This window comes from Camelus bactrianus, chromosome 6, assembly GCF_048773025.1.
Source record: "Camelus bactrianus isolate YW-2024 breed Bactrian camel chromosome 6, ASM4877302v1, whole genome shotgun sequence".
In the NCBI taxonomy this organism is placed as follows: Eukaryota; Metazoa; Chordata; class Mammalia; order Artiodactyla; family Camelidae; genus Camelus; species Camelus bactrianus.
Window position 1 is genome coordinate 94,957,262 of NC_133544.1, and position 14,935 is coordinate 94,972,196.

Sequence of the window (14,935 nt, forward strand, 5' to 3'; positions counted from 1 at the left end):
ACAAACAAATAAACCTTCAATAAGTGGATAATTTCAAACAGATACAAAAGTCAAGATTATAGTATAATGAGCCTCCATGTGCCCATTACCTGACTTGAGCAGTTGTCAGCTCCTGGCCAAACCGTTCATCCATGGTCCCCTGCTTCCATTATTTTGAAGCTAATGCCTGATTGCTATCATGTGTTAGTTGACCCAGAAGTATCTTAGTATGTCTCTCCCAGAGAGAAGTTCTTTCTGTACAACACAGAAAACTAATAGAATATCACGTGGTTAGGTATAGTTTTAATTTTAATTTTCAGTTTTTAGTGGTGAAAGAGGTGTTCCAGACAATTTCTGTTCTGTCCTAGCTGTCAGTGCCGATGAGAAAGACGTTATTGTCAACTTCCCTTAGTCTCACTGAACTGTGCTCTCATCAGACATGGAGTTGGTACCCAGTGTCCATCCTGGTATCACGTGAGTTTTTATTTTTATGTTGCTAGACTTGTTTGGGAGGAATGGCTTTCTCTGGAATCAAGTTTAACAAATGACCTCATGTTTTTCTTATCAACCAATGGCTATTTAAAAAATAGGTGTGATGGCTGTGAGATGTTTCCTATCAATGGATCTCAATTCAAGTACTGTGACGACTTTGATTTTTGTGAAATGTGTTTCAAAACTAGGAAACACAACACCAGGCATATATTTGGCAGAACAAATGACCCACGTATGGTAAATGATTACGTTCTCTTTCCACAAAATTTATTAGTGAGATAATTATTGTGGAAACAAAGTTAGTTTTGATCTTTAAAGCTTATGCTTAAATGGTGAGCACTGTACTCTGTGCACAGTGAAACAGGAAAGCTGGTCCTACCCACCTGGTGAATTACTAGTTTTTTACAAGCAATGAGGAGGTCTCTGGAGCTAGAATCATGGGGTTTGTTCGCTTGTATTTCCATAGAAAAACAGTAAAAGGATCTCAAGAAACTAGTAAATGTTTTGTTGGATGGGATGTGGAATTGGAGAGATGGAGAGGGAGTCTTTTTATTTGTGTGTCTTTTATTATTTATTTTATCACTACGGCAGAATATAGACAACATAAAATTTGCCAGTTCAGTCACTTTTCAGTGTATAATTACAGGAATTTGCACATTAACCCCACTATTTCTAAACTCTTTTCACCACTGCAAATTAGGAAGGGATCCATTAAGGAATAACTCCCCTTTCTTCCCTCTACCAACCCCTGGCAACCTCTAATCTGCTTTCTGTCTCTGAATTTGACAACCCTAGGGACCTCTTATAAGTGAAACCACTCAAAATTTGACTTTCTGTGTGTCTGAGTTATTTCAGTCTGCATTGTGTTTCCAGGGTTCATCCATGTCATAGCATGTGTCAGAACTTCATTTCTTTTTGTGGCTGAGTAATATTTCATTGTATGTATATACCACATTCTGTTTATCCAGTCATCTATTATGGACATTTGGGTTGTTTGTACCTTTCAGCTCTTGTGAATAACATTGCTGTCAACATTGGTGTATGAATCTGTTTCAGTCCCTGTCTTCAAAACTAGGAGTGTAATTGCAGGGTCATTAGGTAGTTCTTTAACTTTGGGGAGGACTGCTAACATGTTTTTTATAGTGGCTGCTCCATTTAACATTTCTTTCAGCAATATATGAGGGTTCCAGTTTCTCCACATCCTCACCAACATTTGTTTCTTTTCTCTCCTCTTTTCTTTTCTTTCTTTCCTCCGTCTCCAATATAAAATCTGAATGGTCATATTAAAGACATACTACCTTTAATTGAAAAATCCACCCACGAAGAAAACTCCAGGTCCAGATGATTTCACCAGTGAATCTACTACAGAAGGATAATTATGACCAAATTGAATTCCAGGAATGCACAGTGTATGGCTTACTATTCATAAACCAATCAGTGTAGTTCACCACATTAGCCGAGTAAATCAGAAAACTCATGTCATTTCAATGGATGCAGAAAAAGCATTTAATAAAATTCAGCATCTGTTTGAGGAAAAAGTTTTAGCAAACTAGGATTAGAAGGGAATTTCTTTAACCTGATAGTCATTCTCAGTTAAATACCTACAGTAACCACGATACTGAAGAGATACTGAAAGCTTTCTTTCTGAGATTGGGAATAAGACAATAGCACCTGTATCTCCTCTGCTAATCACCACTGTATTGGAGTTCCCAGCAAGGAGAGTAGGGCAAAGGGAAGAGGGGAAAAAAAACTATTGAAGTCCCCAGTTTTGCTGGTAGTCACTTACTAAACAGTGCAGATAAATCCATCATTGCAAAACATTCTGCTGGACAGCACTGTTTGAGATAATGCAGATTCAATCAAAACCCCAGCATGAGTTTGTTTATTTTGGTGAATTTGATGAGCTAATTCTAAAACATAGATGGACACACAGAAGGCTAAGGGTAGGCAAAACATTCTTGAAGAAGAACAAAATTCTCTACTAGATATTTAAACTTCTGAATCTGTTATAATTTAGACAACGTCTGGTTCTTAGGCAAAGACATAAGAAATCTAGGTAAGTCTGCATACAGCAGATCAAAGAATCCAAAAACAGATCCAGGCATATGTGGGAATATGATTTATGATAAAGATGACATTACAGGACATTGGGGAAAGTTTGTCCTTTTAACAGTTGGTTCCTAGTTAATTGGATGTCCATTCTGGGGGAAGTGAAACTTGATTGCTATCACAAACACAGAAATCAGATCTAAGGGCATTGCCCGTCTCCAGGTGTAAATGGTAAAACTGAACTTCTGGAAGATAACATAGAATTTCTTCATGACTTTGATATAAGGAAAGATTTCTTAAAACAGCAAAAGAACTAACTTTAAATCAAAAATTGGTAAAATTAAGAGATCACATTCATAAAAAAATAACATTAAGAGAGTGACAGTGCAAAGCATCTGTAATCAATAAGGGCTTACATCCAAAATATGTTAAAAAATAGACTTTTTAAAAAATGTAGAAATTTGTACGAAAAAGACTCTTCATAGAAAAGTGGAAAAACAATCTGGGCATTTCACACAAGTGGCCAGTAAATAAATGAAAAGGTGCTCACAGTCATCAGGAAAACACATAAAATCACAATGGAGTACCAATACACTGTTGTGGTTGAAATTAGAGATACTGATGATTCCAGGTGTTGGTGAAGGAATGGAGTGGAGCACAGGGAATTTTCATAAACTGCTAGGGAAAAATTAGATAAAAAACAAACAAACAAAAAGGACAGCATCTCTGTATATGCAGAAAGACGTATAACAAAAATCTTCCCAGTGGCAGTATTCTTAATAGCTCTGAACTGGAAATAATGCAATGTCAGTCGAAAGAAGAATGGATAAATAAATCGTCACCTGTTCATACAGTGGGGTACTATAAAATAATGATAATGAGCAAACTGTAGTTTGTTTAAACAAATTCACTTACATAAAGTTAAAACTAATCTGATTATGGAGGTGAGGATGCTAATGACTTTTGGGGGAGAGAGAATTCAGCATTGACTGAGGGGTCGTGAATCAGTGGTGGGGTGGTTCTGGGAAGACGGCAATTTTTATTATTCCTGCCTGACAAGTTCAGTTGATGATAATTGTTTAAGTTGTATTCTAATTTCTGTATTTTTATATGTATAACAAACAAGTTTAAACATAGAATTTAATAATAGCACTGATAATAGAAATCAAAATTAATTTTTTTTAAGAAGTGGTTGTTACGTGCCAGGTTCTATTCTGCGTGTCTTCTTTTGCTATCTCATTTAAGCTTTGTGACAGACCTAAGGGACTGGGGTTAGTGTAATAACACCTCTGCTGGAGGCAGGGAAACTAGGGCCCAGAGTGGCTGTCCTTATGATGCAGGGCCTTAGTCTTTTTACTGTTTATTCCTGAGTTGTTTGTATATCAAGGATCTCAGTTCTTTTCACATATATTTTGATTTATTTATATTCCTTCCCAGTTTTCTTTTGTTTTTAACATGCAGATTTAAGCATACACCCCCCACCCCCGCACCAATTATTTGACATTAGATTTCCAGTTGTTTGCTATTGCAGACAGTACCAGGTTGTATTGTTTCCTGTCTTTGTGCACAGCATCTACTATTTCCTTCAGATATAATCCACCCCCCCTTTTAAACTGAACAGAGTTGCTCTACATAATTGAGTTAACTGAATGTATTTTAAATTCTGATTAATGAATTGTTTAGACAAGTTACCCCATTTGCCATGAAGATGTGGTCCTTTTACGTGTTTAGCAGATGTTTATCAGTCATACACTCTGGGTCAGTTAAGGGCCTCGTGCTGTGAAGGAGGGGACGGAGGCCGAGGTCTAAAAGCAGAGCTAATGCAGGTGATGTGCACGTGTAAGCGGGGGGTGAAGACTTGAGATTTGCACTTTAGAAAGGCCACTGTAGCCATCTCACTGAAGAAATACAGAATTGCAGATGGGCAAGGTAAAGACAGAGTGAGCTGTTAGGGATTTGCTCCAGTTGTCTGAGTGCGGCATGTGGTGACGGAGGCGGGAAGGAGAGGTGGTATCCGAGAGTTCTGCAGGAGGTGGGATCAGCAAGGCGGGGCTGTTACTTGCGTGAGGTGGTCTGTGGACGAAAAGAGCTCTACTGTGACTCCCAGAGCCTTGATTCTGATTGACTCGGTGGGAGACAGTGGCATTCGCTGTGGGAGAATATAGAAGTGGAACTTCTATTTTGGGGGGAGTTGAGCTTTGTTGTCTTCAGTTTGCAGAATCCGTGCGACATTCAGGTAGAGGTTGTATGCTCCGCAAGAAGGATGCTCGTCTCTTCATCGTGACTGAACTGTCAGTGTGGTGACTGCAGCAGATGTTAAGCTAGCTATCAGTGCCAGAGCTGTTCTCAGTACTTTACACGTAGTAAAGTACTCAACCTTCGCCACAGCTGTTTGAGGTACATATTATTATCATTATCAGGACATTCGGTGTGCAAGGCCACCCAGCTGGTTAAGTGTGGAGCTGAAATTTCAAACTGCAGCAGCCTGGCTAACAGTCTGTGTTCTTCACTTTTGACCAGTGCTGGTGTGTGTTTTGAAACAAGTCGGCTTGAGAAAAAGTACCATGGTGCTGAACAGTGTGGTGAGAGTTCGCTGGTTTACTTAAAAAAAAAAAAAAAAGATATTCTGGGCCAGTGTTGGTTGACCACGGTTTTATGCTTTGCCTTCTGGCTTTAGTTTGTGATTGAAAGTTTTGTTGACTATAAGAAGAAAAGTCTTTCTCTTTTCTTAAGGAAAAAGTAACTTTTGTTAGTTAGCTAGCAAGTACTTTTATGGACCAAAATGTTAATTTTCCATTTCTACCATGAAAAATCATGACCATGGTCTCAGCCTACCTGCGAAATAATTATTGACTGTCATTTTGTGGCAGGCTTGCCTGGTCTAGGTTCTCTTGGGACTGTGTAAGAAGAGTCCAGAGGAATACAGCAGCCTGTGAATTTATTTCCATGTGTTGTGTGCTCAGCCTTTAATTACCTGTGTCAGTGGCGAGCACCATTAGGACGAATTTCTCACCTGCTTTGGAGGATGCCAGGGGGACTGATTGCCGTACACCTGGCAGGTGCAAAGCGGAGCCTCAGCAGTGCTCCTCTGAACTGATTTCTAAAGAGCTGCCCCACTAGACAGGCCTAGTGCAGGCACTCAGAGATTACTTTTGCAATTTACAGTTCTGAACTGATGAAAACCTCATATGTGAAAATGAGTATTAAAGGTTGTTTCCATGCTTTACAAAAAGATGTGTTTTAAGATTTTCTCGTAAAACAGATTTATAGATACTCATTTTAAGCACTACTGGATTCTATACCATTTAATGTACAACAGTTGTGTTGAGTATCATATCCTTGTTGGTAGCATTAAATGTTTTTAATATAATTGAACATCCTAAAGTTCTTAATTTAAGGAACTATCAAATAGGTCAGAAGGTACAAATATTAGGATATGAATGCACCCTTTAAGCCTCACTTACTGTCTTCTTGTAGGAGGAGAGACTTCAGCATGCAAACCTTCATCTGTTCGGCTTGCACTGTCATTTTCATTCCATGCTGCTGGCCTTCAGATGGCTGCACAGATGCCCCATTCACATCAGTACAGTGACCGTCGCCAGCCAGACATAAGTGACCAACAGGTTTCTGCCTTATCTTACTCTGACCAGATTCAGCAACCTCTAACCAGGTAAGTTTACGATGTATCAGAAATGATTTGTTGGGATGGTCATTTATTCCCTAAAATGGTGTAATAGAAAACAGGCAAATACCTTAATGGTTTTCAGTTTTACATGTCACATGGGACTTCAGATGAACAAAATACGATGTTAAGAAGTTTGCATTAAAATTTTTGTTGGTTTTTCTCTCTTTCCCCTGTGTTTTTCACTTTAATTAAAAAACACATGTAAACATAAGCACATTCTCTCATTTTGCAATAAGGGGGGAAGTTATTTCTAGAGAATATTAGTTAAAGAGACTGAAAACTGATTTTTAGGGAAAGAACGTTAAGTAGAAAAATATAAGTTACAGGAAAACAAGTCAGATTCCATTATAGCAAACTTACGGAGCTGATTTTATGTTGTTATAAACTACTTTATACACATACCTACAAATAAACGTGGAACTCCTTAAAATTAATGTAAATTAGTTACGCTGCTCATTCTAATATTCAGACTCGAGATTCAGTAATTTTTCATAAGAATAGTATACAGTGAATAAATGCTGAACCCTCTTGACATACATACATATATGCATGTGTGAATGTATTTTTACTATCTTCCTGAATTAACTGCATCTACTATGTTGATTTTTGGTTTGGGAAGAATTTTTTTTTTTACTAGCTATAGTTGTGGTAAAGTTTCTTTCCCCCTGAGGTTGAGTGTGTGATGAGCACTGAAAGTGGCTGTTTTTCCATGTACTTAGGAATTTGGTTTTCCACTGTTTATTTAGGTCTTTTAATATGATCAAAAACTTGGAAAATTTCAGAGTGTTTCTTTTACTGGATTATTTGAGGGAAATTAGTTTTTCCTAACTTACTATGTGGTTTTAATAAGCTATTGGCTACAGTTAAGTAACGCCATTATTTGAGGACACCCTTGTATGTATTAAAATAAAATATTGCTAATAGTGGACCTGATTCTACAGTTATAAAATGTATTACAGCGTGTAAGTAACATTCACAATAAAATAGTAAGATAAATTATGGCAGGACTTAAGAATTCTTTTATGCAGTAAATTGAGGAATTGTATGTTTGAGAATTAGAGTAGTTGGTCAAAATTGGAAAGTGTGTGTGTACCAGAAGAAAATTCTCTGGACTTCCACACAGTAGTAATAGCATAATGATCTGTCTGCATTGTACTTGTAAGAAGCAAGTATGTTTGGATTCATTTTCCTGCTTGTTCAGAAGCAACCTATCAGGCAGGCTGCCTGTTTTTAATCTGTTTTGCAGCTGAAGGGACTGAGCTCCCATTTGTGATCTCTCCAAGTATGTAGGCAGTAGACTCTGGGGTCCAGCCCAGGCTTCTTTCTTTTTAGATGCAGTGCTCTTTCCACTCTAACCCCCGGCATGTGCAAAGGACTAGGAAAAACCCAGTCCTTTAAAGTTATTTTTATGGTTGTATTATTGTAGTAGATCATCTAGTTAGCTAGCAAAGTACCTATTTTTATATACAACTGACATCTTATTTGTGGATTATTTTCAAATAAGAGATAAGTTAATTTAGTATCCATTTTAAGCTGTAAAATATTTTTAGATTCATATTGTGTTAAAAAAAAGTCTTTAAGTAATAATATTCAGCCAGATATTTTTGCCAAACTCCAGAAGTTTCTGAACCAAAGGCAGTCAGATTTAAAAGCTTTCTTCTTACTGAAGTGTAAAACACTAAAACTGTGTGCTGATGTGGCCTGGTCTACCAGACGTGGGTTCCAGATCTTGATTCATGATCTAGTTGTGTGACTTGAGTCAGGCCACATGGACCCTTCTCTCTGTTCCTTGAATGTAAGGTTAGACTAGACTCGACATCCCCCCCACCCAAGTGCTTTCTAGCTCTAAACTTTGGTAATTTCATTATTTGATTTCCACTGTTTCTTGTTAATCATCCTATCAGTGTCTTTTCAATAAGGTTTATTGTACAAGTAAATTGAAATGAGCTTACTTGAACATTTCATTTCTGGTAATTAATCTTTCTAATATGAGTGTGTTTCACATAAATTTAAACACAGTTTTGTTCAAAAGATAAATGTAGTAAAAGTGTAGAAAAGTATGGTTACTGTTTGAAATGCTGAGTCTGGGCTATTACAGTTTTTACGGCACCTTTCATGGTTCTTAAACTGTGTTCTGCATGTGTGTTATGTATGCTGTTCAGCTTTATTAATAGGCCTCAAGATAGCAAGAATGGCAGGATATAGTGTTTCTTACTCTTTACTATATATAAAAATATGAAGTAAATGTAAATAAAATGGATGGAATAGGTATTATTAAACTAGGAAACAATTTTTTTAATGAAGTCCTGGCACTTACACTATGGAATCTTTCAAGAAAAAAAGATTGTTTTAGCTCTTGTAACTGATCTAAGCAGGAGGTGAGAACTACTGCCTTTTTTTTTTTTTTTTTTTTTTTTTTTGGTCTTTGTGATCTGTGTCTTCACATAGAAAGGTCAGGAGATTTAGAGCCTTGGGGGTGTGGCTGTTTTGGGCTCTCAGAGCCTGATAGCTGAGGCGGCAGGAGAATTATCTCAGCAGCCATCCCTTTTGCAGGGAGGACATTGAGCAGCAGTGTGGAGGGGAGCTCGCGACCTGCAGCAGCTTGGTGAGCTCCTGGGTCCTCTGAACCACTGGGTTTTTTCACCCAGCTGGGGAAGGGAAGAAGGGAGCTTGTTACATTACATCTCCTGACTTTGTGACTGTGGAAGTTGGAAGTGGACAAAGCATCAGATGCTTAGGGCTGGTTTGAGTTTGAGTATAAATTTGTAACAGTGTATTTGGAAAAATTATTTTCTAATTCTGGATTTGTGATTATGGCATTACAGTAGTGAAAAACAGAAAATTTGATTACCTAACATGAAATCACAATGAAAGTTAGTGAAGAAAGTGTTGTTTAGTTTGTAGGAATTAATTTGTTCTTCCCATGTGTTTTGAGCATCTACTCTGTACAAGGCACTGTTGGAAGCACTGAAGTACAGTCTGATCCAAAGGCCAACTTTTTGTGGATGGAATGCATCTGGTTTATATATACATATGTTCCTGAAATAGTAACTTCTGTTGCCAAAAGTATGTAAGAAAAGTAAGATATTTAGAATTAGCTAATTGACTTGGCCTTGTAGGCAGTTTGGCCAGTTGTGAAAAGGTTAGCAGTGTCGTGGCATGACAAGTGCACAGTGCACACTTACACACTGTGTGCATAAAAATGTGGTAGTCAGAATTACATTCATAGCCAATTTCAGGTCTGTGCAGTACATTAAAAAATCTTTTTGATTGTGTGATTTTGGTGTTTTAATTGAGCATAGTTACTCCTGGAAAGATGTAGCCATTGGTTCTTTTTTCCAGTGTTTGAAATACCAGTGGAGTTGTAAGCGGGCAAGTTGAAAACTTAAACATATTTATAGTTTTGAACATAACTGATTTTAATAAATGCATATGTTTATTTTATTGGTACATATTATGCATGGCTCAATTATTTTGCCCAACAAATAGCCTAAAAATGATTCTGCCAAGAAGCTAGAATAGACTCCTAAAATTAATAGGGAGCCCCTGGCCCAGTGCTGTGATTCAGAGCGTGGGGTTGGGTGTGAGACTGCCTTAGTTCTCTTCTCATCTGTATTATTTTACTGGCTCTAGGACCTTGGTCAAGTAACATTACCTCAGGAACACAGGTTTCTCATTTGTAAAATGGTGACAGGAACATTACTTATTTTCATGAGATTGTTGAGAAGATTACATGAAAGATGTAAACGTATGCATGCCCAAAATACAGTGTATAGCAAACACTTGCTGCTACAGTTATTATTTTATTAACTACTTAAGTAATTCATTTGTTTCTAATGATAGTTATACTTTCTGTCAACGCTTACTACAGTGGTAATGAAGTATTTCACTGGTTGAGATTTTGTGAAACCTCACAGTGAGGCTGCACTCCAGTAATCCAAGAAGGGTCTTGCCGAGAACATTACCTGCTTGAAAACAATGCCAGTGCTTAAAAAATAGGAAAGGAAATAGATTATGAGAAACCTGTTTCATTACCTTAAATGCTTACAGCTTCATTTGCATGAAAATAATTGACTTGCTTATACTGATATTGTCTGTTCCTTCAGTCTCCAAGGACTGGTATGAGAGCCAAATATTCTGTGAACCTAGTTGTACCTGTTTATATTTAAAAAAAATAAAACAATATTTATTTAAAAAATTAATTCAGATTATCTTAGTAAGTCTTACTATATTTTCAGACAAATAGTTATAATCACTGTTTGTCCCCTTAAAACCTATTTGGAACTTTGAGAAGGAGAGATCTTGGGGAAAGATAATTATTAACTGAATACAATAATTCAGTGAATTTACTATCTGGGTAACAATGTTTAGAATTTGAGTATAGATGCAAAGGAGACTAATGTTAAAATTGGTTTGATCACTGCTGTGGTCACTCCATCTTCTCATGCTGCTGGGATGGTGATTCTTTTCTGTTGCTTCCATTGTTATCTCTACCCTCCTCTCTTCTTTCTTGTTAGTGTGAGTTAACTTGGTTAATTTTCCCAAGACTCCAGACATTTCTGTGAGGCCTTAGTGTGATGTGTTTGCTTTCTCTCTGCCCCTTGAATTGACCAGAGTGTCCTTTGAAAGGGGCTGCATCAGGGGCTCCTGGCTCAGTAGATTTTGCTGGTATAAATGTCTGTAAGAGAGCTAGACAGAAATCCAAGGGTGGCTAGTGGTAGGGACTGTAGGTACCTTGATGTAATTAATTGGTTTTGAGGATCAGGATTTCTTGGCTGCAAGAAGCCCCACTGGGAACCCCTTTACTGAGGCTTGCCACGTGGCAGAGTCTGGTGGGAACAACAATCCAGCATCATTGGCGTGCTAGTTGCAGCGTCCCTGGGTGTGCTTGTGTATGGAGGACATTCGTGTTCCTGCTCCAGCCCCCGTCTAGCAGGAAGCTCACAGTTGTACTCTGACTGCTTACTGGTTGGCGAAAGACATGGCTTAGCATTGCACTGGGAGTACGGCTGAAATGGGTTTTTTAAAAGAAAGTTTCATTAGCTTTAAGGTGTCCTCTGGAACTTATTTGCGGTTAGCTCTTAGTAATAATCAGAAGTAGAGATACTGGTATTGTGGATTCATTTGTTTATTCAACAGATATTTATTGAAGAACCTACTGTGTGCCAGGCACCGTTGTAGGCAAAGGTAATACAACATTGAACAAAATCCATGTGCCACACAGAGTTTTATTTGTACTGGAAGGAGAACAAGCCAAAACCAGTAAATGAGCAAATGTATACTAGCATGTCAGGTGGTGATAACTCAGCAGGGCGGGGGCGAAGGGAAAGTGGAGGGCAAGCCCAGATGCGTCAGGTGGAGGGCATGCTTTACTCAGTTATGCTAAAGAGTGAGTGCAGATTTCAGCCTTGCTTATATTATAGGCAGATGCTTGTTGGAGGGCAGGCTCTGGGGGTGTTGGGAGCTGCACTTCTGCAGCACCAAACTCCATCTCTGCCCTGTGACCAGCTTGCTTCATGGTGCAAGCTGGGTCCTAAAATCTTGTCTTAGGAGGCTGGAAGATGAGTTAGTCTTTGCCTGCTGTGAACCAGGTCAGGCTTAGGAATAATTCAGAAGTTCTTCCTCGGCTAATTGTATGGTGGAGAAGCCCTCTTGGGCAGCATATCATGCATGTCTCCTGAACCAGGGGTATGTCTATAATGCTGTTGTTTAATTTGGGGAACAGAACTGAAGCTTGGGCAGCTGGGCACATTATCTTCTCATTTCATTTATTTTTCTGGTGGTTGTCTTCATTGGATTCCAGTTAAAAGAGATAACTGAAACTTCTAATGTAGATGTCTTTTTTTAATAATTCATATACACAGGTTACAAAAGAGGGAATTCATGCCAGTACAGTATAGTTAAAGTGCTAGTCTTTTCTGTCTATTTAAGGTGATGCCTGATATTGTCATGTTACAGAGGCGGATGCCCCAAACCTTCCGTGATCCAGCTACTGCTCCCCTGAGAAAGCTTTCTGTTGACTTGATCAAAACATATAAGCATATTAGTGAGGTAAGACTATTGATTTGTTATAACACCATCTACCCTGCAATAGAGTAGGGGAAAGAAGTTATTTTGTGATGTATTTAAACATACTAAAATTTTTTACTCCCAATGATTTGTCATATTGATGACTATTATGAAGACTGGTAAGTTAATGACTTATAGATAGTATAATTATGTAACAGAAAGAAGACATATTAACATGGACTACAGAAAATTAAGATAATTGTGGATAACTTTCCTTCTTTTTCAAAATGTTTAATATAGGCTGAGTTATCACTTCTGTAATAACTCCTCTTCAAAACAAAGGGGAAGAGAGGGAATAATGACACTGGAAAAGCCTGAATATGTTAGAATTTTGCTTGAATTTTCATTTACCTGTTTCTCCTATTGCTGTGGATGTCAGGAAGCTCTGAGATGTATTTAGTACCCAGGTAACAGGCATCTGGCCTAGTTTATCTATATAATTTTCTTTTTAAATTGATATGTGTTTTTATCTGTATCTTTTCATTGTAAGATATCCAAAAGCCTTTTTGGTGGAAGTAAGTATGATTAAAAAAAAAATGCACTTTGAATTACTCATCTTCCAACTTGACTCTTTGCCTCCAAAAATTATTTTTCTGGTGTTGTCTTAGACCTCTGGCATGATTGTTACTTGCTTCTAACCGCAACTCTAGCTCTGTAATTAATTATTAAATGAGCTTTTCTGGAGAAGAGTGCCTGTGCTTTCTTTCCTTTTCTGGGGGGGGGCTTACATCTTTTCACACTGAAGGCTTATCTTCTACCAGTGTTAGAGCCACTTATCTAAAAAGACGTTCTTATGTGTGTATAAATTTTATAATAGTTTGATGCCATTTAATGCCAGTATTTATGTTACTGTGGCATTGTGGCAAGATAAAATTGGAATGAATTCAATGAGGAACACTTCTAAATTGGATTTTGTACATAATTAATGTGTTATAAAAGATGTGCAAACCAGCTTTTGGTTATCTGAAAATATCTGATAAAATAGTTAACACTTTATTAATGTCAGTTTGTTAATATCTGATAAATTGTTAAACTGTTAACAGTAACTCTGTTGAAGCTTGTTTTTAACTGTTTTGCTACCTTGTAAACTAGAATTTTTGTGATGTTGCCCCTTGCAGTGTAATTTATAACTTCCTCAGTTAGTTACCAATCACTTGGACTATTGCCTAGTCCACCTATTATTTTTTACTAGTCTTAGAAACTTATAAGCAAAACAGATATAAGGAAAATAACTCATTTTGTGATCAACCACAAGATTCATGGCCTTTAGTGTGTGTGGGATAGGTAGGGAGCATATCTGTTTCTCATTAATGTGTTGTTATAGGCTTAAAAACTGGGCATATCTCAGAGGCCCCTTTTATATTAGTAAAACATCAGTTCATATACATTTAAACTTTCATTTTAAAACACTTTTGCCTTAGGATCAAATATAAAATTGGGATGGACTAGAAGGGGGCATGAAGGAACTTGAATATAAGGAGGATGAAAATGTTATTTTGTTTGGCATTTGTTGATTGCATCAACATGTGCAATTTTCCAAAATCCCTCATATGATACACTCTTGAGATCTATGCCATTTCACTGTATATAAATTATATCTTGGTTTAAAAAAATAAATGTAGATCAGGTCCTGTTACTCTTCTTGAATGGGAGGCGTTGCTCCAGTCACTTAACATCTATTTATAAAATGTATAAACTGTATAATTCTAAAGGGAATTTTACTGCAGAAAATTTCCCTGGTTATATATTAGTGTTATTCTGTAATTCAAATAGCAACTAAGGAAAATTCTTCATTTCATTTGTGTGTGTGTGTGTGTGTGTGTGTGTGTTAAAGAATAAAAATTCATCTATTTTCTACTGATAGCAGGTTTATCTCATATATACTCTTGATAAATGGTGTGCGCACGCCCCACACCCCCCCCCCCCCAGTGATTTTAATGACACACTTAACACTGCGTATTCTCATTTCAGGTTTAATAAGCAAAAAAGAAGCGAAGACACCAACAAGGCCAGGGAGACGATTCCAGTCGTAAGAAGGAGCAGAAGGTTTATAATGATGGTTATGATGATGATAACCATGATTATATTGTAAAAAACAGAGAGAAGTCGATGGATCATTGCAAAATTGACTCCTTGATAGGCAAAGGTTCCTTTGGACAGGTAATTTAATGGAAATGCTGAATTTTATAGTTAGAACATATTAGTGAATCATGTTGTTACATGTTTTTCTTAATAGTACACTTTTAATGTTTGTAAATAGATCTCAGCAACGGACATGTAAGTATTCGGATTATCATTGTTCTGTGAAGGTACTAATACTGCATCAGCTCTAAAAACTCCATGAGCAGTTTTTTTGTGGGGTTTTTTTGTTTTTTGGGTTTTTTAAAACTTATTTTCTGAGGCTACCAGGTAGCTACTTCACTAAGTGACTGATAGATAGTATTGCCTCTTTCACAGGGGCTTTGGGGTCTGTGGGTGGTTCTTCATTATGTATGTTAGAGATAATTGCGTTCCTGTCTGATACTCCTCTTCAAAGAGAAAAACACTTACCATCTTCAGCTGGCCCAGCAGGTGCCCTCTCACTTTTTCAGAGGCTTGGACTCCAGGGGCTGTGCCTTGACTTTGTCTCTCGGCTCCTCTTCTAACTACCAGCCTCCAAGT

The 14,935-nt window shown here is 37.5% G+C and overlaps 1 protein-coding gene across 2 annotated transcripts in view; it reads left to right on the top strand.

The window, feature by feature from the left end:
• The window catches only part of LOC141577995 (uncharacterized), a 110,036-nt gene extending 95,606 nt beyond the window's left edge, over nucleotides 1-14,430 (top strand). For both annotated transcript variants that reach the window (XR_012507807.1, XR_012507808.1), the window contains exons 14-18: nucleotides 348-453; nucleotides 4,732-4,917; nucleotides 5,998-6,190; nucleotides 12,164-12,256; nucleotides 14,246-14,430. The gene's annotated coding sequence lies outside the window, so the exon portion shown is untranslated. The remainder of the gene's footprint in view (nucleotides 1-347; nucleotides 454-4,731; nucleotides 4,918-5,997; nucleotides 6,191-12,163; nucleotides 12,257-14,245) is intronic.
• The last annotated feature ends 505 nt before the right edge of the window (nucleotides 14,431-14,935 follow it).